Source organism: Pelodiscus sinensis, chromosome 19 (assembly GCF_052426305.1).
Source record: "Pelodiscus sinensis isolate ZL-2025 chromosome 19, ASM5242630v1, whole genome shotgun sequence".
Classification (NCBI taxonomy): domain Eukaryota; kingdom Metazoa; phylum Chordata; order Testudines; family Trionychidae; genus Pelodiscus; species Pelodiscus sinensis.
Genome location: NC_143070.1, coordinates 30557174 through 30579873, shown reverse-complemented (window position 1 = coordinate 30579873; position 22700 = coordinate 30557174). Strand labels below are relative to the sequence as shown.

The following is a 22700-nucleotide window of genomic DNA, read 5'->3' as shown; positions in this document are numbered from 1 at the left end:
CTGCATGGCCTGCCCCAGGGGACCCTGGGTTGCACGCCAGCGGTGGTGGCAGGGCCAGGCTTTGCTGCACAAGAGCACCCTGCCACCACATGCTTCATGCATGGAGGGGGAGGGGCTGTATATGCACTGTGCACCCAGGGTGGAGCAGCACATGCACCATGAGCCAGGGGGCAGTGCCACATGCCCGGAGCACTAGAATGGCTCAGACTGGCTGTGGTCAGCATCTAACTAATTGCACCATTAGGCCATGTCTTCACTCAGGTGGAGATTTCTGCTGCAATCCATCTCCCAGAGTTTGATTTAGCAAGTCTAGATAAGACTCTCTAAATCAAACCCAGAGGGCACCTGCACCAGCTCTTTGCTGCCATCCTACTTCCACTGTTAGGACACCAGCAAACAGTAAATTGTAGCCCCAGGCCCCAAAGGGACAGACCCAAGGCAGCCGCCTGGTCCTAAGGCCTGGCCTGCAGCCAGGGGTAGGAAAAAGAATCTCTCCTTTCAGCTACCTCAGTTGGTTAGAGCCTGGTGCTAATAATACCAAGGTCATGGGTTCAAGCCTCATGCTGACTACAGAGCTGTTCTGGGAGGGATAGCTCAGTGGTTTGAGCATTGGCCTGCTAAATCCAGGGGTATGAGGTCAATCCTTGCAGAGGCCATTTGGGGCAAGAAATTCATCAGGGATGGTAGTTGGTCCTACTGAGAAAGCAGGGGACTGGACTTGATGACCTTTAAAGGTCCCTTCCAGTTCTAGGAGATAGGCCATCTCCATTAATTTTTTTTTTTTTTTAAAAGCAACCTAAGGGCCTTTCCTGATCCCCAGCCAGAGGCCTCTGCTCTGCCAGCTGAGCTTTGGAAGGGGGCCTGGGGCTGGCTGCTTTGCCCAGGTGTCTCTTGGGTGAGTGTTGGGGCAGGAGAACCCAGCAACACAGGGGGCTCTAATGGGCGCTTCACCTGCAGAAGGACCCTTGAGTGAAACCAGGCAGAAACACAGAAACACAGTGTCTTGCTGCCCCTTCTCCTGCCTGGGCCTGGCCTCCCTCCCCTGCTCGGCACCACAGAAAGCCCCTTGGCAGAAGCCAGAGGCCTCAGGCCTGTCCCCTCTGAGGAGCTTGTGCCTCGGCCTCCTCTGCCCTTGGTGCTGGCTCTCCCGGCTGCCCCCTGAGTGCTGCTGGCCAAAGGAGACAGCAAGGCAGGAGAGGGGAGAGGAGCAAGTCCCGCTGAGGCCAACAGCTCGGGCTCAAGCCTCCAGCCCCAGCACAAAACCTTCGGCCGGGCTGGTGTGTCTCCCTCCCGCCCCCGCACACGCACACAGGGGGAAACGTGCCCCATGTTCCATCCCCGCGCCAGGCCTGGGCGACCGGCTCAGCCCTCGAGCAGCCCACAGGGCCTGTGAGGGACGGACTGAGAGCAGGGCCCCCCTGACACGCCCCTGTCCTGCCCCACTGGCCTGCGTGTGGCGCTGGCACGGGACAGGCAGGAACGGCAGCCGGGGAGAAAGCAGCTTGGACTGACGGGCGAATCTCACTTGCTGACCAGACTCCTGGGCCCTGGGCTCTGGGGACAGCCTGGGGGGGGCGGGGAGGAGAGAGGGTGTGAAGAAATTCCAGGGGGAGCATGAAGGTTTTCACAAATCAAAAAGCGGGGGCGGGGAGTGATGCCAAAAAGTTTGGGAACCACTGCAAGGGGACAACCCAGCAGGGTCTAAAAGTGAGTGCTCCAGGTGAGGTTTGAACTCACAACCTCAGCATGTGTCCTACAAGTACTGCCTTATAAGTACTGTGCGCTGACCCATTGCGCCACTGAAGCAGATATTTGAAGTGCTTCTTCAAAGTCCTTAGATTGAAAAAGTCAAGACGCACAAAGTGGAATTGAAGTTTCTGCTGAGCCCTTGTTTTTTTCACAGGCAGAGCCGGGGGGCTCCGTGCATCCAGAGACCCCTCCCTCTTCCTCTCTGCTCTCTGAAATAACCCACCCTAGTGGGGCACAAAGCTGCTGGAGGCCAGAGCACTAGAGATGAGTTGCACGTGGGTCAGTGCTCCCTTTGCACGTGAGAGGTAGCAGGATTCACTCCCATCTTCTCCCACCTGCTCGCTGGTGCTGAGGGGCCGGCCCCTTTCCTGCTGCCCCAACTCTCATTCCCACAATGCACTTTGTGCAGGGACCGTTGGTCTTTGTTTCAAGGCGTGTGGCTGGCAGCCAGGACCCTTCCCAAAGTAAACCACTCCCCCGCCCCCGTTCTGCTCACACTCTCTGGCTGCCTCCAGCATGGGCTGAGCTCAGGGGTCAGATGGGCGACCTGCCCTGATGCTGTGATGGCATCAGGCACCTGAGCACAAGTCTGCTCACAAAGCTCTAATGGGTCTCAGACAAGCAAAACCACCTTAGTGAACCTCAGGGCAAGGAAGCCAAAAAGCCTGGAGCACAAGGATCTCCCAGCAACCACCCCAGCCCGTCCCACTGAGATTTAAACTCAGATTGGAGGATTCAGAGTCATTAGTGCTGCCCCTTACACCTGGGACCTAGACAGAAGGCCTGGGGTAGACACCTGGGACACTCACCTCTCAGACTGGCCTCTGCTCTCCTGGCTTCCCACCGGCTGCTTCATCTCTCAGGACTCTCTGGCTACGTCTACAAGGCACGTTTATTTTGGAATAAGATATTCTGGAACAGTTATTTCAAAATAGCACGTCTACACTGCAGGGAAACCTCAAAATGAGTCCGAGGAGGCTTCCCTAATGAAGACGTGCTACCTTGATTTAGAGCCCCAGGGGGAATAACTTAGAATGGCCCTGGGGAGGGGATATTTTGAAATAGCAGAAGTGGAGCATGTACACGCGCCTCATTTTGAAATAGCTATTTCAGAATAGGCATTTTTCTGTGTATAGTGAGGTCTAAGAAGTTGGAATTAGCTGTCTGTTATTTCAGAGTTACTTCAAAATAACGGAATTGCTGTCTAGACTCTTGCCTTGTTATTTTGGAATAACGGCCATTGTTTCGAAATAACTTTTCTGTGTGGACAGAACCTCTGTCCTGCCTCAGTTCTGATGCTTTCTGGACAAAGTCCATGTTAGGACCAGTCACAATCTGGGGTCAGTGAGGGTCCGTCCCACCTGAGATGTTTGTTCTACAAAAGCCTCCTGTTCCCCACCCACTTCTCAATACTGGCTGCAGACACTCTTTTTCATATGGGGGTGTAGCTCAGTGGCAGAGTGTTTGACTGCTGATCACATGGTCCTTGGTTCAAATCCAAGTGCCCCCTGCAAGAGTGTCTATTTAATAGAGACACTTCCTTTGTATGTGAACTCTTTGAATGAATACAAACCTGTAGGCTACCTCCTCATGGCAGGGTTTTTGCTCAATGTTCTTGCACAAAAACATGCAGAGCACAGCACAAGTGTTCTTGCATAAGTAAATTTGCACTGCAGCGTTGGAAAACAGGGCTTCTTCCAGAAGAGTTATTCCTCTCCCCATGAGGAATAAGCCCTCTTGCACAAGAGCTCTTCCACAAGAGGGCAGTGTAGACAGGCAACATGAATTTCTTGTGCAATAAACCTGTATGGCTAAAATGCCCATCAGAGTTTTCTTGCACAAGAGAGCAACCACACTGCCATGGACACTCTTGCACAAAAGCACATCTCTTGTGCAAAGCACTTGGCAGTGTGGACGTGTTCTTGTGGAAGACCTTTTGCACAAGAACGCTTGTGCAAAACAGTTCTTACACAAGAAGGCTGCAGTGTAGACGTAGACGTCGTGTTATGATGGTGTTTAGGTCAGTAACTGGGGCCACTAAATGGTGCTTGTGACTGTAACCTAGGGATCCATGTTGGATCCCCTCAGGCACCGGCCACTCAGAGACTGGTCAGAACTGGATTTTTCTGCCAACTGGCACGAGGATTCCTGAAAATAAGCGGCGGAACAGCTCTGCACAAGAGGGTTTTTTTGTGCAAGAAGGAGCAGTGTAGACAGCTTCTTCTTGCACAAAAGTCTCTGCTGCAAAAATGATGGCTCATTAGGTATGCAAATGAGCTGTGGCAATTCATCCCCACACCTCATTTGTGTATCTTATTGCACAACAATGTGCGGTGCAGACATTGCCAAGGAAGCCAAACACTGGCATTACCAAGGATTTGCAGCAAACCAGTATTTTGCCAGCGGGTCCCACTGAGGTCGTGGTGCAGGATTCAGACTCACTTGCCGAGGAAGGCTCTAGAATCTTCCTGCTTTGCACAAAAATTTTTAAGCTTAGACAGAAAGCACAGGGGCCATGTTTACACTGACGGGTTCTTGAGCAAGCAATATGCCAATGAGGCTAAGCATGGAAAATCACACTGCTCTTTCATGCACAAGAAACCCCCGTGACAATAAGCAGCAGTTCGGCTCTGTCTGCACTGGTGGCTTCTTGGGTAGGTGAGGACAATCACCACAGCAAACATCTCAGGGATCAGCATAGGGCTTGAACCCATGACATTGGCATTATTAGCACCACGCTCTAACCAACTGAGCTAGCCAGCCTGCCGAGACTAAGCCCACAAATGGCCCTTTCAGAAAGGCACCTCCAGCAGTTGCCGGGATGACTGGAGCTGCCAATGGCTCTTCTCTGACAGCGCCACTAGTGACTCACTGTGACGTGGGCTGGCTAGTCCAGCTGGTTTGAGGTGTCATGGAAATCCAGACGCAGGGTTGGAAGGAGAGAAACACTTTTATTAAGAGCTGTGGGAAGTTTCAAAAGAAAGACTTCCAAAATCAAATGTCCGTGGTAACCTTATATACATTCATGGTTGCACACAAAATAGAATAGACATCACATAAGCTAGTGACAGCGTTACAATTGGCTTAATGCTTCAAGCTACTTTTATCTCAATATGCAGAGATAAACTTAGTTACATGGGTGTTAGTCTCATCCTTGCAGCAGAAAAGCTAGATCAGGCTGGTTTTAGTAGGTTCACTATCTCTCAGGGTACATCTAGACTACCGGGTTTTGTCGACAGAAGTTTGCACATTGAGTTCTGTCGACAAAGCAAGCTGCTTTGTTGACAGAACCCTGTAGGCTAGACGCAACCCTACAGGCAATAACACCTTCTGTCGACAGAACTCTGTCGACCGAAGGTGTTATGCCTCGTAAAATGAAGTATACCAGCGTTGACAAAACTGCTGAGTTCTGTCGACGTTATGTCGACAGAACTCAGCGGTAGTGTAGATGTTGGTATAGTTTTGTCGACAAAAGTCCACTTTTGTCAACAAAACTCAGTAGTCTAGACACACCCTCACACACAACGCAAGGTCACGTTCAGTCAGTTGCATACACACTTCACATTGTTCCTTTTAACAAAATACATTTTCCTTCTCAGAGGTTTGGTCATGGTTGCTGGCGGTCAGCATGGCATGTCACCCTCCTGTCACACTTGGTGCCAGAAGAACAAAGCTTGCAAAGGAGTTTGAATTCCCTCCATCTCCCCATGCTGCAGTGGTAAAAGAAATCCTGAAACCGTCCCCTTCTCCTGTCGCTGGAGAGATGGAAATGGAGCCGTTCCTTGTGGGGAAAGAAGTGGGTGTGTCAGGAGGGGGATTTGTGCTCAAACCTCCCCACAGACCAGAACCCTCCATTAGGGGCAAGAAAGAGCCTTGAGTCAGGCACTTGAGAACTCTCAGTTCCTGTTACCCTATGATGGCATATTAAGAAAGCTGCTGCACACAGCCTGGCTAGCTCAATTGATAAAGCATGAGACTCTTAATCTCAGGGTTATGGGTTCAATCCCCATGCTGGGTGATGCCCTTCTTTAACTCACATTCTCAGCGTACAAGCAATTCACTCTCAGCTTTTACCAGGGTTTTAGAAAGAAAAAGTCTAGTCCTGGGGTCCAGCTTCAGTAGAAGCAAGGAAAAAACAAGCTGCAAGTTCCATTTTCTGAGGAGAAGGGAAGAGGATTTTCTTCTCCACATCAGCCCAGGGAGGAGAAAAAATAACCCTCCGCCCGCTGATTGTCCCCTGTCAGCTTCTGTAGCTTCACCTCCTTCCACAGCAGCTCCAGCTTTGAGCTACAAATCTCAAGGGGCTGGTGAGGAAATGAGGAGCTGGCAGTTCCAGTTAGTGGCTTCCCTGAGAACAAGAGGTGGAGTGTTCACAAGGTGCATTCCCCTCCCCCGCAGAGCAGGGTGTTGGAAGGACTGAGTAACAGAACAGTCAGACAAGTTCCCCCAAAGCCAAAGTGTGTTTCTGTGATGTAGTGATTTTCGCTGTTGCCTAACATGCAAAAGGTCCCTGGTTGAAAGACAGGCTCTGCTCTTATTGCTGCTCCCCTGGGTGCCCAGGTAAGTGCAGCTGCTGCTTACTAGCCTGTTCATGAGCCCAACACCCACGTGACAGGGGAGTGACATCAGCTGAAAATGCCCCTTGCTGCCAGCCTGGGGAAGGGAGATGAATCAGGCCAGGCAGCTGCAGGAGGCTTGTGGCTTGGCCTCCCCTGCCCTGGGAGGCTGGTGTATTGGGCTGGCTCTGCCTGCTGCCTCCCTTGTGTGACTTGCCCAGTGTCCACAGGCCAAATGTCAGAAAAGCTTCTTCCAAAAAAAGCAGAAGAAAAAGCTGCACAAATTGGGTTTTGAAATGTGCGTAGGTTTTTCCAGAAGAGCCGTGCAGTGTAGACACAGCCTGAGTGTTGCTCAGCACTGGTAGGAGACAGGGAGGGACAAAATGGTCTAACGGCACCTGCAGCCTTTCAGAACCACCCTCAGCCCAGCCCCAAGAACCAGCCCTTCCCTCCACCCTCACTGGAGTCTGCTGGGAACTGGGGTCTGCCTGGTCTGTAAAAGGTGCCCTGGAAATGAGAAAGCAGCTAAAGCGACTCTGGTGGGACTTGAACCCACAACCTTCAAATGTTTTGCTGGGCTCAGGTTAACCACTGCAGCTTAGAAGTCCAACATGCTTTCCATTGCACCACAGAGCCTGTTAGCTGGGTCTGAAATCTCCACTCTCTGCTTTGCAGCATGGCAATTGTTGGAGGGAAAGAAAGGGGAGCCAGGTCTGCCTCTTTTGGGAGAGCAGGCAGGAAGAGGGAGGGGGCCACTGAGCCCCTGACCGTTAAAGTAAGGGATAAGAACTGAGCTGCATTTGGAGAACGTGGGCATTGATCCCACTGCCTCTCGCATGCTAAGCAAGCGCTCTACCTCTTGAGCTAATTCCCCTGCGAGGATAAAAAGAAAGCTCTCCTGCCCCACGCACATTGTCCCAGAGCCCACAAGGTTCCTGCAGATGCCCAAGGCTTCTTTCGGAAAGGGCCACTTGTGATTTATTTCGAAGTAAGTGCTGTGTAGCCAGCCCCAAATTACAAAATAAGCTATTTCAAAATAGGCGCATTGATTATTTTGAACTATGGGTCGCACCCCTAGTGAGTTAAAGCTGAACTCTGCCCCCAGCTCGCTGCTTCACCCACCCATGTACTGACTCCGCTTTGCAATGGGGCTGTTTGCATTGGCCTCCTCTCTCTGTAGCCAGGCTTCAGCCAGGACTGAGGCTCAGGGGAAACCTCACAAAGGAGATTCCAGGCAGCCAGGCCATGGGGGTCTCTGAGATGCCCCAGCCCTGCAGCCTGTCCCACCTGGCTGTTGCCAAGGTTGCTCTGTGAGGTCACTGCCTCCCGGCCAATGAGCTGAGGTGCTGCACAAGGCCCTTGTGATGTCACTGCTGCCTCCCAGGGCTCATGTCCTGCCCCTGGCCAGCCCCTTGGCGTGTGTGAGCTGCTCCCCCTGCCCCTGTCACTCAGGGCTGGTTCTGGGGCTCAAGCAGGGAACATCAGAGGCTGCTCAGGGGGACATATTGGGGCCTGTGAGTGTTGCTGTCCTGCTGTACAGACAGGGCCATAGAGCCTCAGGAGGCTGTAGCCGTGGGAGACACTTCTCTGGTTTCGGGAGGGAGACGAGACGTCAAGGCCCATGACTTGGAGCCAGCTACAGATACCCATGGAAAGCTGATTTCAGAGGGGTGTGATCAGCCCTTCCTGTGTATCTGGCTTCTTCAAGGGGCTTAATCAGGAGCTAAAAGTTGAAGAAGGGCCATTTAGAAGGGTGAATTTCTTTCCCTGGCAACTTTTTCTGTGTGCTGCATGGGCCTAATGGACTCCAGGGTCGGGGGAGCTAGTTATTTTGTCTGACAGACAATCCCCAGGCCCTAAGCATGGTGCAGGCGAGGCCCATGGGGCAGTTTGCCTGGTGGGGTTTGGGGGGTGGAGAAGCTATGAAGCTCTGTGAGTGGATAAAGTCCCTGGCTGAGCTGCGCCACCTGCCGTGTGTGTGACTTAAACTGTCCCTCGTCCCCTTTTGTGTGTCTGTTGCGCTTCCAGCGTCTTTCCTCAGGCACGTTCATCCAGCAAAGACCCCCCCAGCAGGGATCTTGTATCTTCCTTTGTGCAACTCAGCCACAGACACTGCCAGGGCTGGAAGGAAATTGCTGCACTTTGGGAGTCAAAGGTGTTGTCTGCCACCATAAAGCAGTTTCACCCAGGAGCCTGAGAAGGGCACCATGGCTCAGCTGGCCAAAGTCCTTGTTTTGTAAACAAAAGATCCTGGGTTTTATGCCTGGTGGTGTCTTATTGCAGCCTGTGCTTGCATTTTCCTATGTCCTTCTGGGGCACAGAAGAGGCCTCCTCTGGCCACCCATGGAACTGCGGGTTCAGGGGAGGCTGATTGGGGAGGAGTGTTGGGAAGAAGGAAACCACAAGCGAGAAGCACCTGATGCCCACAGACCCTAACTCTCCATGGCTGCAGGAGCTGCAGAGGTTGCACCCTCAGGCTCTCTGAGCACAGACACCCCCAGGGAATCACAAGGGCGTGTGGTGCTGGCTCTCCTGTACCAGCAATTGCAGTCAGAGCCCTGCCTTGCCAGTGCCAGTCACAGCAGCCTCTGCACCTGCTCCAGGCTTGTGGTTTCCTTCTTCCCAACGCTCCTCCCCAATCAGCCTTTTCCTGAACCAGCAGTTCCATGGGTGGCCAGGGAAGGCCTCTTCTGTGTCCCAGAAGCTGCCAGACTCTGACTCTTGTCCCCTTGGTGCCCCCGTCTAAATTCTCTTTTAAATTGGTCTTTATGGTCCTGCTCAGAGCGTTTTTCTCCTCAGCAGCGCACAAAAGAGAAGCTGTTGTCACTGGCCCTGCAAGGCAAGATGAGTTTTGCCTGCCCCCCTCAGCCTGACTCCCTACTTGGCCCCATTCCTGCCTCTCTTCCTTGGCTGACCCAGTGACTGAAAGGCGCTGTGGCTGCTGCTGGCAGGGAAGAAGCTGGGAGGCAAGAGATTCCAGCTGCCTCTTTGCCCTGGGTTGTTGGGTGGGAGAGTAGAGTTTATCGGACTTTGGGCTAAGCTCTAGAGCAGCCAAGGGAGAGGTGGGGAAGTGACTTCTGGATACTCTGTGTGGCCCAGGGATGCGGATCAAGAGCCGTCCTTGTGTTTGTTGCTGTAAAGTGTTGTTTCTGGGTCCTTTGCCTAAGATGGAGCACTTCTGCCTTCCGGAGAGCCATGTCTCAGGCACAAGCCCCCAGAGACCCCTTCAGGGACATATCACAGGCAGGGCCAGACTGAGCCATTCCGGTGCCCCGGGCTGACAGTTCAATTGCACCCCGGGTTGGAGGAGGGCGCATGCATGTAGCTGGTGGTGGCAGGATGCACGTGCCTGGCCCAGCCCGGCTACCGCTGCTGGTGGGCAGCCTTAGGGCACCTGAAGCAGGCTGAGCTTGGCCATGCAGGGTCCCGCAGCCATTGCGGGGAGGGCGCTGCTGGCCAGCGCTGCAGGGGTTCATGTGGCCCCCGCCTGGGCAGCTGCCGCAGGGTGGCTGCTGGGAGCTACTGCAGCCCGCAATCCAAGAGCCAGGCACACGATGCCTGATGGCAGCTATAAAGGGCAGCTGCCCGGCTAGCCCAGGCCTTAATCTGGCCCTGGTCACAGGACCAAGCAAGGGGCAGAAACACTGGGCACTGTCAGTGTCTGGGCCAGAGATAAAGACCCTCTTGGAGCTGTGATCCGAGGGGGAGTCTCTGCAGGCCCGGCAGTCCAGGAGGAGGAATGTGACATTTATAAACACAAAAACATAAGAACGGCCATACTGGGTCAGACCAAAGGTCCATCCAGCCCAGTGTCCTGTCTGCCGACAGTGGCCAGTGCCAGGTGCCCCGGAGGGGGTGGACCGAAGACAATGATCAAGTGATTTGTCTCCTGCCATCCCTCTCCAGCCTCTGACAAACAGAGGCCAGGGACACCATTTTATCCCCTGGCTAATAGCCTTTTATGGACCTAACCTCCATGAAATTATCTAACATATGGCCCAATGGCTGATGGCCTTGCAGAGAAAGGCCACCTCCCCCGTCCTGCATCCTAAACCAAGTCAGAGCCAAGGTCAACGAATTGCGGGAGGGGTATGTGAGGGCCTGTGAGGGCAGGTCCCGCTCTGGGGAAGCACCACAGCACTGTGCATACTGTGAGGAACTGGACTGAATCCCGGGGTGTGGGGAGCCCCTGTCTTCAGGGATAGTTGTGGAGTCTGGCATGGAGACACCTGGGCAGCAGCGGCTGTAGCTTCAGGATGACAACGCTGATGACCTGCAGCTCCAGGGGAAGCAGGAGGACTCCCAAACGGCTTCAGGCAGCGGGGAGGGAACATCAGGTGAGTGCTGGGAGTTTGCAACACCCAGGACATGTTGACACTTGCAGTCTCCTTCAGGAGAGGGATGCAAATGGAGACATTCAAAATTGTAACTGAAACCGGGATTTAAATATCATGCGCTACATTTGCATAATCGTGTCCGGGTGCTGTTTCAAAATACTTTATTATGAAATAAAAAACAACGTTTAGATGCAGTTATTTGGGGAGAAAACACTTTGCATCCCTTCTTCTGAAATTACCCTTAAAAACTCCCCTCTGGTCTGGATCTAACAGCAGTGTCAGCGTTTGCTAGTCGGGGCTCTGGACAGCACCTGCACAGAGGGAGATGGCAACTGCGGGACGCTCTGGCCAACTGTCCCAATGTCTCACAGCAGAAAAGACAGCAAAAGAGGCCAATGCAAACAGCCCCCTGGCAGCGAGGGAGTCAGCACGTCGGTGGCTGGGGCTGGGATCTGGGGGCAGATTTTGACTCTAACTAGCTGGGTGACCTTGGCCCATTCAGTGAACCTGTCCCTGCCCCCTTGGCCCTGTCTGTACAGCAGGGACAGCAACACTCACAGGCCCCGCAGGAGGGGGCTGGATTAATGCTTCACCCCAGGGCCCAGCAATGAGCCCCCAAGCTTGCCCTGTGCGCTGGAAGCCAGGTTTGCTGTGTGAATTCTGTGGGACGGGTGAGGTCAGGCCTGGGCACTGGGATTATTTACCACTTTCCCTGATCCTGGGACACTGCTGACTTCATAGCTGTGGTGGCCGAGTGGTTAAGGCGTTGGACTTGAAATCCAATAGGGTTTCCCTGCGCAGGTTCAAATCCTGCTCACAGCGAGGCCTGTGTTTTGGCCACACCCCTAACCAGGCAACAAGCTGCACAACCCGAGCCACTCTCCCTGTCCCCACTCAATCCCTTTCTGCACCTCTCCGAGAGAGACACGGCGCATGGTGCCTCGTTATGGGTCCCTGGGCTCTAGGGAAACGCTCAGCTCCTGCAGCCTCTGCCCATGGCTCAGCCCTACCCTTGGGGGCTGCCCTGCTCCAGTGTGTGATAGGAGTTGAGTGAGAGGATGGAGCGTCTGGGCCTGCCCCCAAAGGTCCATCCATGAAGGGCAGAAATGTTGGGGATATGATGTGGGTCACTCCTCCCGAGGCGCACAGCCCCCCCCCATGTTGGGAGGAAAGGGTCTAGAGAAGTATTGGGGGGGGGGGTCTTGTTCCCTGCTCTTGCTCTGCCTTGGGCAAAGAATTAGTAACACAATATTTGTCCAAGTTTGCCCCTGCTGCTTGGGGATAAGCCCAACTCCCAGGTTGAGTAAAGCAAGGAACAACAGGAGCCCTGTCCTAGAAAGGGAGGGGCCAGTGTGTGTGAGTGCATGGCCCAGACAGACAGCCCCAGGGTGCAAGGACAGAGCTGCTGGACGTCTCTAGTGGCCCTGAGGGGGGGAGACATGGGTGTTAGCAACATGCTCATGTGGTGCCATGTTCCAGCACTGCCAACAGGGAGTGTTTTTTGTGGTGTCACCTGATTGCCCCCAACTGTAGCCCTTGTACCTGCCCCGTGGCAGGATAGAGACCCAGGGCCAAGAGAAAGCAGGAAGAGCCCCAGGATGCAGCTCATCTCCCCTTTTCTCCTACAGTGCAGATTGTGATAACAGCTCTAAGCAAAACCATCAACTTGCAGCAATTAGCCCCTATTGGAGCGTGCCAAAGACTGGAATTGAACCAGGGACCTTTAGATCTTCAGGCTAACACTCTCCTCACTGAGCTACTTTGGCTGCTGGGTGCAGATCTTTCTGGCCTGTGTGGCCTGTAATTCTCTGTGCTTGGCTGCTGGGAGGATCTCCCAGTCAGAGCCTGCCTCTGGCACCCCAGCCCCTCCATTCCCTCAACCCACAGGCCCTCCCTATGATGGAAAAGGGGAAAGACTTGGCAGATTTCATTAATACAGATGAGGCTGGTTTTCCTGACTGGGAATAGAACCCAAACCTCAGCAGTGAAAGTGCTGAATTCTAACCACTAGACCATCAGGGACACACGAACATAGGTGTCTCCTTAACTACCCTTGCCTTTCACAGGCCACGTTCTGTCCCCTTCAGGACACGGGTCCATTTTCCATTGTCCAGAGGGGACAAGAACAGAAACCAAGAGAACATCAGATCAGCCAGACGGGGCCATGCCAGTTGCCCAACTAACCCAGGATCCTGTCTCACAACAGCAGCCAATTTCATTGCCCAGTGGGAATCCCCAGGACAGACAATTGTTAAGTGATCCCTCCTGTCGCCCATTCCCAGCTTCTAGAATACACCAGCTAGGGACACCTGCCCTGTCCATCCTGGTTAAATGCCATTGATTGACCTTCCCTACATTAAATGATCCAGTTCTGTTTTGGATCAAATGTCTTGGGCTGCGCAGGCCTTGAGTCATGGCGAGAGCTGGAGGGGAATGGGGAACGGCTGCACTTTGGAATGGGAAGGGGGTGTCTGGAGCCATAAAGTAGAACAGTTTCAAAACCCTTTTCAAGGAGGGCACCATGGCTTAGATGGCCTCCCCTGGCCACCCATGGAACTGCTGGTTCAGGAAAAGGCTGATTGGGGAGGGGTGTTTGGAAGAAGGAAACCACAGGTGAGAAGCACCTGATGCCCACATACCCTGACTCTCTATGGCTACAGGAGCTGCAGAGGTTGCTCCCTCAGGCTCTCTGAGCACGGACACCCCCAGGGAATCACAAGGGCATGTGGTGCTGGCTCTCCTGTCTCAGCAATTGCAGTCAGAGCCCCGCCTTGCCAGTGCCAGTCACAGCAGCCTCTGCACCCACTCCAGGCTTGCCAGTGCCAGCAGCTTCTGCAGGTGCTCCAGGCTTGTGGTTTCCTTCCCAATACCCCTCTCAAATCAGCCTTTTCCTGAACCAGCAGTTCCATGGGTGGCCAGGGGAGGCCTCTTCTGTGTCCCAGAAGGGCATAAGTAAATGTGAGCAAAGGTTACAACAAGGCACCAGAGGGACTTGAATCCAGGATCTCCTGTTTATGAGGCAGGGGCTTTAGCCAGCTAAGCCATGGTGCCCTCCTCCAAAGTTGCTTTAAAATGGCTCTTTATGTTTCCAGACAACACTTTTGACTCCCAAAGTGCAGCCGTTCCCCATTTCCCTCCAGCCAGCGAGCCCAGACGGTGTCTGGCCCCCTGGGCCCAGAAAGCTACAGCTCAGTGGGCAGGGGGCTTTGGCTTCCTTGCCCATGGGATGTTGTTGCAGGAAGGGCTGCTCAGCAAGGACGGGGTTCACCTGTCGAGGAAGGGAAGAGTATTTGGGTGCAGACTGGCTCACCTAGTGAGGAGGCTTTAAACTAGGTTTGATGGGGGCAGGTGCCCAAAGCCCACAGGTAAGTGAACAACATGGACACCTGTGGGACGGGCCAGAAATGGGAGCGAGCAGGGGCTGTAACTGCAGAGATAAAGGAGGGACAAGGGACCACTGGGAAGCAAAATCTAATCTGTGTCTTAGATGCTGGTATAGACACACAGGACTATGGGTAATAAGCAGGAAGAAGTTGGTATCACTGGGACTTGGTGGGATAATACACTTTATTGGAATATTGGCACAGAAGGGTTCAGCTCGCTCAGGAAACGTAGGCAGGGAAAAAGGGAGGAGGAGTTTCCTTAGATATGAAACATGCGAACACTTGGCCTGAGGCGGAGATGGACACAGGAGACTTGTCAGGAGTCTCTGGGTGACGTTAAAGGGGTAAAACCCCAGGGTGATGTCACACTAGGCGTCTATTCCAGACACCTCCCCAGGCAGAAGAGGTTCCTGAGGCTTTTTAAACAATTAACAAAATCATCCAAAGCGCAGCTGGTTTCACACACACTCAGCCTCACCCACAGCTGGGAGGCAGTTTGCAAGGAGCTGAAAAGAAACAGAAGAGGGGAAACTGGAGCCTGGCAGAACCAAGTCTTGGGATGCTTCTGTGTCCAGATGTGCTAAGCAGCTGGCAGCCAAGCTCCCAAGTGCTGGTCTCTTCCCACCCTCCCCAGGCAGGTGAATTCAGCATCACCTACAGCTGGGACGCAGTTTGCAGTGAATTGAAAAGAAACTGGCTGGTAGAACCAAGGCTCAGGATACTTCTGTGTCCAGATGTGCAAACAGCTGGCAGCCAAGTGCTGGTTTGTTCCTGCCCTCCCCAGGCAAGTGAATCCCCTCCTCTGGGTGTTACAGGCAGGACTTTGCCTGTCTGGCTTTTAGCCAGGGAACTTTTCTATGCCCGGCAAATGTGACACCCACTGAACTGCATAAACCAGTCCCCTGCCTTTTGCAAAGAGGCCCCTAGAAGCACTTAGCACCCTTGTTGTCTCTGCCTGTAAAACAAGGAAAAAGCAAATATCAATCACTGGAAAATGTGGGTGTTGATCCCACTGCCTCTCACATGCAAAGCAAGCGCTCTACCACTTGAGCTAATTCCCCTACCGGTTATGGAAAAGGGATGCAATCTAGACACAGCCATTGTGTAGACACGGCCTTGGGGTGTCACTAAATTAGCCCCAAGACACATTCCTTGCTTGGACCAGTGACAGTCCTACCTGAGACGTGTGTGACTCAAAAGCCTCCTGTTCCCTGCCCAGTTCCCAACACTGGCTGCAGACCCAGCGATATTTGGTGCCTTGGCTGCTGTCCCTGCTGGCAGGGAGCTGTCCCGCAGCTGCAGTTCATCCGCCTCCCAGAGAGGCAGCAGCTCTGTGCGGGGGAGAAGCCGGGGAATTTCCCTGCATGTATAAAAACCATCACTGCCGGCCCAGGCTGAGCCAGTGTGCTGGCATCCCTCATGTCTGGAGCATCCACCAGGGAAAAACTGAAACTGTATCCTACCAGGCAGGACTCTGACCCGCTATAGGGCTTGGAGTCCCTCCACAGCAGGAAATACCAGACCAGGGGTCCCTCCACCCCTCCCCCAGAGGAGCTACAGGGTCAGGGGACCCTCCACCCCTCAACAGGAGCCAATGGGTGCCAGGGGGCCTCACACAAACAGGTGCACACACACCTTCAATATTGGTGCCCAGGGCAAAACTCACTCTGTTCCTGGAACAGTGACGAAGACAGCAACTGTGCAGCATCCTTGCTAACTGTTTCAGAGAGCAGAGGAGAGTAAACTCTTTGTCAGTGAGAGAAACTGTCACCCCAGGTGGGACTTGAACCCACAATCCCTGGCTTAGGAGGCCAGTGCCTTGTCCATTAAGCCACTGGGGCACACAGAAAATTCTGCCAGGGAAAGAAATTCACCCTTCTAAATGGCCCTTCTTCAACTTTTAGCTCCTAATGAAGCCCCTTTGAAGAAGCCAGGGTATGTCTACACTACCCCGCTAGTTCAAACTAGTGGGGTAATGTAGGCATACCGCAATTACAAATGAAGCCCGGGATTTGAATTTCATTTGCATAAGCGGGGCACCGCCATTTTTAAATCCCCGCTCGTTCGAACCCCGTTCCTAGTTCGAACTACCGTTGCTCCTCATGGGTATCTGTAGCTGGCTCCAAATCATGGGCCTTGACATCTCGTCTCCCTCCCGAAACCAGGGAAGTGTCTCCCACCACTGCAGCCTCCTGAGACTCTATGGCCGTGTCTGTACAGCAGGGACAGCAACACTCACAGCCCCACAGGGGGGCCCCTAACCTAGCAATGTGGGCCCCTGAGCAGCCTCTGGTGTTCCCTGCTTGAGCCCCAGAACCAGCCCTGAGTGAGGGGGCAGAGGGGGAGCAGCTCACACATGCCAAGGGGCTGGCCAGGGACAGGACATGAGCCTGCAAGGCAGCAGTGACATCACAAGAAACTTTTACAGCACCTCAGCTCATTGGCTGGGAAGCAGTGACCTCACAGAGCAACCTCAGAGACCCCCATGGCCTGGCTGCCTGGAATCTCCTTTGTGAGGTTTCCCCTTGAACTCACCTTTAAGCCAGAATCCTGGTCAATTTACCCTCTGGATCTTACCCACAAATCACGCTGAGCCAATCCTTTAGCATCTAACATCTAAAGGTTTATTACTACAATAATACAATATAGGACACAGGACACATGTTTCTTTGCTCACCTGCACTAGCCTTTCGCAGGATGAGGGGTCACTTCTCCCTTGCCCAGAGGGGACAAGAACAGAAACCAAACAGAACATCAAAGCAGCCAGACTGGGCCAGGCCAGTTGTCCAACTAGCCCAGGATCCTGTCTCACAACAGCAGCCAATTTCATTGTCCCGAGGGAATCCTCAGGACAGACAGTTATTAAATGATCCCTCCCGTCACCCATTCCCAGCTTCTGGAATACACCAGCTAGGGACACCTGCCCTGTCCATCCTGGTTAAATGCCTTTGATTATGGCTGCCAGGGATCCCAAAGTTGAGTAGCTCTGCATTAAGGGTTCTTATTAATGTCAAGAACCTCAAGCAATGTAAAGCCAGAGTGTGATGGAACTGGAAAGGAAAATGTTTACACTAGAAGGAATTTTTTCCAAGGGGGCACTTGGAGTTGAGACAAGGACCCGTTGATCTGCAGTCAAAGACTCTACCACTGAGCTACACCCCCATGGAAGTTAGCATTAGCAGCCCCTGGGAACTGGGCAGGGAACAAGAGGCTTTTGTGTAACACACAACCCAGGTGCTACCCTTGGGCTTGGTCTGCACACTGAGCAGACGGCTGGGAGGGATCTGATGCTGTCACATATGCAAGGCAAGTCACTCACCTGGCCCCCAGGGATGGCGGGGGATTTGTATATTTTAGGAAGGGTCCTGAGTCCTGGCTCCCAACCACACACCTTGGCAGAAGGACCAATGGCCCCTGCACAAAATGCATTGTGGGAATAAGAGTTGGGGCAGCAGGAAAGGGGCCGGCCCCTCAGCACTAGGGCACAGGCAGGAGAAGATGGGAGTGACTCCTGCTACCTCTGCCATAGCCTGCCCCAGGAGGGCTGGAGTCCACCTGGCCACTGTCATGGACTCTCTGTGAGGTCACCACCTCCCAAACTCCTTTAGCCAATAAGCTGAGGGGCTGCAAAAGGCCCTTGTGATGTCACTGCCACACCCACCCCTGCCCTCCAGGGCTAATGTCCTGCCCCAGGCAGCCCCTTTGCATGGCTGAGCTGCTCCCAGGGGTGAAAGTGACACATTTCTTACAGGGAGTCCTGGGAGATGAAGCAGCTGTAGGGAGCCAGGAGAGCAGAGGCCAGCCTGAGAGCTGAGAGTCAGAGGTGCCCACTGCACTTTCACCCCATAGGTCCTATGGTGTAAGGGGCAGCACTCAGGACTCTGAGTTCTGCAATCTGAGTTCAAATCTCAGAGTGGGACCTACTAAGACTTAGCTGGTTGTTACAAGGTTGAGGTGCTTCAGCTTCCATGCCCTGAGGTTCAATAAGAGAGTTTTGTTCCTCTTCCTGGGTGTCTGAGGCCACTGGAGATCCATCTCCAGACGGAGCAGGCCGGCGGGAAGGGCCTGATGCCATCACAGCTGCAGGGCAGGTCACCCACCTGACCCCTGAGCTCAGCCCGTGCTGGAGGCAGCCAGACAGTGTGAGCGGGTCAGAGGGAGGATTGGGGGAAGGGTCCTGAGTCCTGGCTGCCAGCCACGCACCTTGGCAGAAAGACCAAGGGCCCCTGCACAAAGTGCATTGTGGGAATAAGAGTTGGGGCAGCAGGAAAGGGGCTGGCCCCTCAGTACCAGGGCACGGGCAGGAGAAGATGGGAGTGAATCCTGCTACCTCTGCCATGGCTTGGCCCAGGAGGGATGGGGTCTAGCAGCTTTTCACCCCAGCTTTGTGGGAGGCCAAGTAGGAAGGGGCCTCTGGAGGCTCATAGCCCCCTGGCCTGCTGTGTCTGTGGAAAGGGGGGAGAGGACACACACTTGTCACTGGGGAACAGGGCGCATGGATCCCACTCATTCCTGCAGAAAATGAAACAGGCTGAGCATTTTGCAGAGAACAGGCCAGAGCCCTTCTCCTGTCCCTGGAGAGATGGAAATGGGGCCGTTCCTTGTGGGGAAAGAAGTGGGTGTGTCGGGAGTGGGGTTCGAGTTCAAACCTCTCCACAGACCAGAACCCCACATTAGGGGCAAGAAAGAGCCTTGAGTCAGGCAGTGGAGAACACTTGGCTCCTGAGATGGGATAGTAGGAAACTTTTTGCACACAGCCTGGCTAGCTCAGTTGGTAGAGCATGAGACTCTTAATCTCAGGGTCATGGGTTCAAGCCCGATGCTGGGCGGTGCCCTTCATTAACTCACATTCTCAGCCTGCGAGCAATTGGCTCTCACTTTTCATCAGGGTTTTAGAAAGAAAAAGTCTAGTCCTGGGGTCCAGCTTTAGTAGAACCAAAGAGAGAATAAAGAGTCTACACAGCAATTCCGTTAGTTTGAAATAATTCTGAAGTAACAGGCGGCTTATTCCGACTTCTGCAAACCTCATTCTACGAAGAATAACACCTGTTCCAAATTAGCTATTTCAAAATAAGGCCTGTGTAGATGCGCCACTGCTGCTAGTTTGAACTAGCCTCTCCCCGGGGCCAGTCTGAGTTATTCTTCCCAGGGCTCTAAATCGAGGTAGCTCGTGTACACTGAGGAGCCTGCCACAGACTATTCTGAGGTTTCCCTGCAGTGTAGACGTGCTAGTTCGAAATAAGCTATTTTGGAATCACTATTCGAGACCAGCTTATTCCATAATAAATGAGCTGTGTAGACGTAGCCAGAGGGAGGAAGCAGCAGGAGGGAAGCCAGGAGTGCAGAGGCCAGCTGGAAAACTGAATATCCCAGGTCCCCACACCCACTGAGCCATGTTGGTCCGATGGTGTAAGGGGCAGCACTCAGGACTTTGAATCCTGAACCTATGTTCAAATCTCCATGGGACCTCCTGGGGTGGGCTTGCTGTTGTGAGATTTTTCACACTGCACACCTATGGTCTCTGCTGTGGGCTTTTTGCACAAGACTGGACGTTCTTGTGCAAAAACTAGCGGAGTGTTTATCCTGCATGTGCATTCTTGCACAAGAAAATGTGCAGTAAACCATTGGAAAAGAGGGCTTCTTGTGCAAGAATTATTCCTCTCCCCATAATGAATAAGCTCTCTTGCACAAGAAGGCAGTGTGCACAGGCAAGAGGGATTTTTTGCGCCAGAAACCCCTATGGCTAAAATAGCCATTAGAGCTTTCTTGCACAAGAGATTGTCCATGCATGCTCTTTATAAGGAGATAAACCACCTCATAGAGCTGGAAGGAGCCTTGAGAGGTCAGCTAATTCTGTCTTTGTGCTCATGGAAGCTCCAAGAGCCATCCCTGACAGATTTGCCCCAGATCCCTAAATGGTTACCTCAAGGATTGAGCTCATAACCCTGGGTTTAGCAAACTAACATTCAAACAACTGAGCTACCCTGCCTTCCTGTACCAAAGCACACAGCAGTGTGGATGTGCTCTTGCACAAGAACTCTTGCACAAAACAGTTCTTGGGCAAGAAGCCTGCAGTGCAGATGGAGCCTAAAGTTTTTCATATTTTTTGTTTTAAAAATATTTCAAACAGTTGTTCATTGTGCCCCAAGCCTGGAATTGTGCTGCAGCTGCCTCCCTCGCAACGGTCGCTGGCTCCATGTGCACTGGCCTTCTGTCTGGGTGCTGGCAGGGGGGTGAGAGGTGGCAGGTACCGATGGGTAACGGGTGCCAAGGTGCATACAGAGACGCCAGCGTCTGCATCTTTGCAAGTGACCTCACTGTGCACAACTCAGCTTTTAGGAAACACTCTCCTCCTGTCTGCGCCTAACACCAGTGTCACTGTCTGCTCCTGAGGGGTCCTGTCTGGGGGGAAATGGCAGTTCCAGGGGACACTTGCCCAGTGTTGAAACATCTCACAGGTAACATGGCAAAGAGGAAGCCGAAGAGACTCTACACCTACCAGGAAACATCACAACTGTCAACCCAGGTGGGACTTGAATCCACAATCCCTGGTTTAAGAAACCATTGCTTTGTCCATTAAGCTGCTGGGGCACACTAAAGAGAACAGAGACAGAAATTCCCTCTTCCAAATGCACATTCCTCAATTTTTAGGTGCCAGATTCAAGCCGTTGGAAGGAGCCAGAAACACGGGGGAGGGGAGGGGCTGATCACACCCCTCTGAAAACCAGCTCTCAGAAGGCACCTCCAGCTGCCCCAAAGGGTGAAACTCAACACCTTGACATCTCATCTCCCTCCCAAAGCCAGGGGCTTGTTCCCACAGCCACAGCCTCATCAGGGAGCCGTGCTGGCACTCACTGCTCGTGGGGAACGGAGCGGGTCCCACAGGATCTGGGGCGGAAGGGAGCGGGTCCCACAGGATCTGGGGCTGGTGGGGAATGGGCAGTTGTCACTGAAGGGGAAGGATAAGACGCAGCCACGTTGCCGAGGGCAGGGAGAGCGGCTGGGGCTGGGCTGGTGGTGCCATGGGACATCCCTGGGGGAGCTCTGCAATGTGACCCTGGCTCCCAAGGCAGCAAGTGCAGAATCCCCCTTGGCGAGCGCAGGAGGCTCCGACCGGCCTGGTTTAAATCCGTCTGACGGGCTGGACAACCCCAATGCTGGAGTGTCAGAGCCCCTGTCAACCAGCCTGTGTTTGTCCCCTCCCTCACCAGGCAGGGCAGGGCCCACGCTCCCAGCAGGGAGTTACAGGCACGTCTCTCGCACCCAGAGCACTGGGGCGACCATGGAGCAGTACTCACTGGCCCATGTGTGGCACCCAGGGACTTACAGTGGGAGTCAGAGCCCTGCCTGGCCAGTACTAGTCATCTCTGCACCTGCTCCAGGTTTCTGGTTTCCTTCTCCCTAATGAGCCTCCCCAATCAGCCTTTCCTGAACCAGCAGTTCCATGGGTGGCCAGGGGAGGCCTCTTCTACATCCCAGAAGGACATAGGAAAATGTGGGCAAAGGCCACAGCAAGGCACCACTGGGAGTTGAACCCAGGATCTCCTGCTTACAAGGCAGGTGCTTTAGCCAGCTAAGCCATGGTGCCCTCTGCAGGGCTGTATCTAAAACTGTTCTATTCTATGGTCCCAGACAACACCTTTGACTCCCAAAGTGCAGCCATTCCCCATTTCCCTCCAGCCCTGGCAGTGTCTGGATCCCTGGACACAGAAGGCTACAGCTCAGTGGGCAGAGGCTCTAACATACCCATCTCCCCCAGCTGCTGGGACTGTGGAGTTGGCCTTGAGATTTAGTGTTGCTGGGGGAAGGGATAAGTGCAGCAAACACGGATCATCTGGATTGTAAGCCCTTGGGTCTCACAGTTTGGGTTGGAGACCCCAGGTGGGGGCCTGGCCTCCTTGGGTCGGTCCCTTCCTGAGGGCACAGAATTAAGAGAGAATTCCTTTGTCCTGTAGCAATCCGAATTGGCCGATGAGCAAGTCACAAATTTTTTGTTCACATATAAGTACAGGAGAATGGACTCTTACAATAATGATGGCCAAGTGGTTAAGGAGTTGGCTTAAAAATCCAAAAGTTTTTCCCTGTGCAGGGTTGAATCTTGCTCACACTGAGGCCTGTGTTTTGGTCATACCCCTAACAAGGGCAACAAGGTTGACTGCCAGCTGTTTGCACATCTGGACCCAGAAATATCCTGAGCCTTCGTTCTGTGGGCCAGTTTCTTTTCAGCTCACTGCAAACTGCCTCCCAGCTGTAGGTGAGGCTGAGTGTGCATGAAACCAGCGGTGCCTGACCAATGTGTCTGCTTTTCCTACCATCCCTCCATCTGTACCTGGAGTCGGCTTCCTTCAGTTGAACTTTGCCTTGTCCCCACAGCAGGAAGCCAAAGGGAGCAAAGAGCAGAAGTGCAGGATGCTGGTGGGGTGCCCTCTGGGTTTGATTTAGTGAGTCTTAGTTTGACTCGTTGAATCAAGTTCCAGAAGATTGATCACAGCAATTCCTCTCCAGCTGGATGTGGTTCTTGTTCTTCTGTACAGAACAGCCAATGGGCATTCAGATCTCAGCCTTGCTCAACTGATGGGAATAGAAACCAGACACCCAGCAGGTTTGAGCTGGTTTCAGTTGTGGGACCCGTCTGCCTGGTTTACATGCATTGGTTTACATGCATTGGCACAAGA

General features: G+C 53.4%; 6 non-coding genes across 6 annotated transcripts; 2 read left to right on the top strand and 4 right to left on the bottom strand.

The window, feature by feature from the left end:
- Nucleotides 1-1712: 1712 nt before the first annotated feature.
- On the bottom strand, nt 1713-1806 carry TRNAI-UAU (transfer RNA isoleucine (anticodon UAU)). Its single transcript has 2 exons — nt 1769-1806; nt 1713-1748 (listed from the first exon to the last, which is right to left on the bottom strand). It is a non-coding gene; the product is annotated as a tRNA-Ile (tRNA).
- A 5030-nt stretch (nt 1807-6836) lies between these two features.
- Nucleotides 6837-6941, bottom strand: TRNAR-UCU (transfer RNA arginine (anticodon UCU)). The gene is made up of 2 exons: nt 6905-6941; nt 6837-6872 (listed from the first exon to the last, which is right to left on the bottom strand). It is a non-coding gene; the product is annotated as a tRNA-Arg (tRNA).
- Nucleotides 6942-11382: 4441 nt separating this feature from the next.
- Nucleotides 11383-11464, top strand: TRNAS-AGA (transfer RNA serine (anticodon AGA)). The gene has a single exon. It is a non-coding gene; the product is annotated as a tRNA-Ser (tRNA).
- A 4329-nt stretch (nt 11465-15793) lies between these two features.
- On the bottom strand, nt 15794-15866 carry TRNAR-CCU (transfer RNA arginine (anticodon CCU)). Its single transcript has one exon. It is a non-coding gene; the product is annotated as a tRNA-Arg (tRNA).
- Nucleotides 15867-18781: 2915 nt separating this feature from the next.
- TRNAK-CUU (transfer RNA lysine (anticodon CUU)) lies at nt 18782-18854 on the top strand. The gene has a single exon. It is a non-coding gene; the product is annotated as a tRNA-Lys (tRNA).
- A 2685-nt stretch (nt 18855-21539) lies between these two features.
- TRNAT-UGU (transfer RNA threonine (anticodon UGU)) lies at nt 21540-21613 on the bottom strand. Its single transcript has one exon. It is a non-coding gene; the product is annotated as a tRNA-Thr (tRNA).
- Between the last annotated feature and the right edge of the window lie 1087 nt (nt 21614-22700).